Source organism: Psammomys obesus, unplaced genomic scaffold, assembly GCF_907164565.1.
Source record: "Psammomys obesus unplaced genomic scaffold, mPsaObe1.curated_primary_1811, whole genome shotgun sequence".
NCBI lineage: Eukaryota > Metazoa > Chordata > Mammalia > Rodentia > Muridae > Psammomys > Psammomys obesus.
Window position 1 is genome coordinate 23,933,194 of NW_026596109.1, and position 2,684 is coordinate 23,935,877.

Sequence of the window (2,684 nt, forward strand, 5' to 3'; positions counted from 1 at the left end):
TCATTAAACTTAAACATAGTTGGGCATGGTGATACACACCAATAATCACAGCAGAGATAGGGGGATAAGGAATTCAAGGTCTCTTCTGTAGTTAGCAAGCCTGGGCTACAGGAGACCTAGCTCAAAATAAAAAAGTAGAAAACCAGGAAATTATAAATAAGTATGTGGTAACATTTCTTCAAGTTTCCAATGTTTTGTTTTGTAATGCAGGTTTTTCTACTTAAGGTCTGATTCAGAGTCCCCTCCCTGGATGAGCTTTTAGAGGTCCAAGAAATCTGAGTGACTAAGATGTTAAACAATAGTACCACAACATAACACTTAACTAAAAAAGGGTATATAGGCATAAACATTACTATTTATATCATGATTAAAAAATTTTAAAGTCTGAATAGGAGAAAAACTAGAAATACAATACATGGCTAGGATGTTTCTCTTCTTGATGCCAAATGTTGGGCAAAATAGTCATCATGTGTTTAAAATATAAACAAAAATCTTGCCATGTCTCCAACTGCAATGAACTTTTAGAAGAATATTCTCGTAGGCTTGCCATCTTAAAAACATTCAGCAAAATTTCCTTCTGTAATATAATGTCTAAGCATTAAGATGCTGTATTGGGAATCACATGTAAGAGTATCTAGTTACTGACAGGGTGATTGTGCTCCCAAGTCATCTGGACAAATAGCTACTCAACTTCCATGGATTAAAAAACAAGCAAGCAAACAAACACAGAATTAGCCTCTTCACCTACTCAACTGAATACGATCCGAAGAAAGTTATTTTTCCAAAGGCATGGTTTCCTTTTTAATGTTTAGAATCACTATTTTAAACATTTTGATTAGTTAAATTATTTGAAATTCATCATTCAAACATTTTCTTCGGATCGTATTCAGTATTTGTTTGGTAGAGCTATCAAGTGAAAACAAACATGTTTATTTGAAATAAATTAATTTTCAGTTTTACAGGCAGTTTTTTTTGTGACTTTAATTCATTTACGGTGACATACAGCATTTTTTTTTTTTTTAATTTGCACACGAGCTAAGCCAGCAGGGGGCGAAATACAAAAGAAATAAATTTGACAAGCAATTTAGATTTTTCTCACTTCAGTGCCTGGGCAGCAACAACAAAAAAAATCCAACACATTCACAAAGCACTTTCCAATTTAGAGTGATGCGGTCGCCGTTATCTTGAAATGACTGAACTGTAAAGAGACAAATGAAGGATCTATTTTAGTGTTCAAGTTAATTTGTCCAGAACATTGCAGAGGCGGGATAAACCATGATGGATTGCTATTGTCCTTATCTTTCCCGACGTGTATAATTCCTCCAGTCAAAGGGGTGGACAGCTCTCTGTGATGACGGTTGTTTTCCGTCCTTGTTTCTTTGGGTTACTGCTGAGCTTTGTGGTTTTGGAACTATTTTAAATAATTCAACGTGGACAGAAAGAGGACCCGGCAGGGCTCATAATTTGTGTGGAGTAGAGCCCAGGGTTCACCGTCTCAAAAGGAAATAATAATCCTGCAGCCTTGTAGTCTGAGTTTTACAGTGACATGGGCTCTAGCAGATACATGATAAAGGACGGGGAGAGGTCATAAAACAGAAAGATCAACTGCTCAGGACTGACAGAAACAAACTATCTTGTGACCGCTACTGTACAGATAGGATCGCTCAGATGCACCCGCTGGTTTGAAAGACGTGTGAGAAACGATCATCGTCTCCACACACCAACACACACAGTCCTGGACTGGTTCTGTGGGAGATTCTGAGTTCGTCTGCTGACTTCTCGGCTTAAATAGGACAGTCCCTCCTCGTCTGTCAAGTAACAGCTTCCTCCTTTGTTGACTTACATAAAGGGAAAGGGAATGAAAGTCTTTTTTTTCCGGGCTAAAAGGACGAGCTGGTCAATGCCGTCCAGCCGGTTTTTAGGCGCGTCGGGCTCCGTGTTTCCGGACGTCCGCAGTTTCACTCGCAGGCGACCCTAACCCGCTGCGCGTCGGGCTGAGGCGGGTCCGCCCGCCCGAGCGCGGCTGAGGAGGGTCGGCCGGGACCGCGGACGCCCTCCGCCCTCCGCCCTCCCCTCGGCGACTCCCGTGAGTACCCAAAATGGCGCACGCCGCTCCCGGCGCCGGCGCCTGCGCAGGAGTAAGAATTCTGTGACACTGGCTCCCCCGGCGTGTCCCCCCCCACCCCGGCCCCCACCCGCGCCCGGCCCCGACCTAGCCACCTGCGCCCGGAAGTGACGTTCGACAGCAGCGGTTCCCCGCTGCATGATGGGAGAGTGTGTGGAGTGGGCGGGGGTCTTCGCGGAGGAGGCGGAGGCGGAGGCGGCGGCGGCGGCGGAAGAGGGCGGAGGGTAGCGGGATGGGGGTCCCGCGGCAGCGCTGAAACTCCGGGTGGGCGTCCATGGCGCCGCGGCGCTGACAGGGCCGGGAGCCGCCTGCCTTCCGCCCTCGCCGGCCCAGCTCCGAGCACCCGGTCCTTCCCGGGGGAGCCAGTTCCTCCCCGGGCCGCCGAGCCATGCCCATCGCGGCCGCCCGGGACGAGCCAGGTGAGTGCCGCGCGGGGCGGAGGAGCCGGCCTGGCCGGTCGCCCCGGCCTGGAGCACCTGCCCGCGGCGGCCCCGGGCCTGGCGGGCGCCGGCGCGGGCTCTGCCCCGCTCCGCCGCTGCGGGGCGCCGCCGATTGATGG

General features: G+C 49.1%; 1 protein-coding gene across 2 annotated transcripts in view; it reads left to right on the forward strand.

Moving 5' to 3' along the window:
• The first annotated feature begins 2,467 nt into the window (after positions 1 to 2,467).
• Aftph (aftiphilin) overlaps positions 2,468 to 2,684 on the forward strand; it is a 55,095-nt gene continuing 54,878 nt past the window's right edge. For both annotated transcript variants that reach the window (XM_055628772.1, XM_055628774.1), the window contains exon 1: positions 2,468 to 2,544. The gene's annotated coding sequence lies outside the window, so the exon portion shown is untranslated. The remainder of the gene's footprint in view (positions 2,545 to 2,684) is intronic.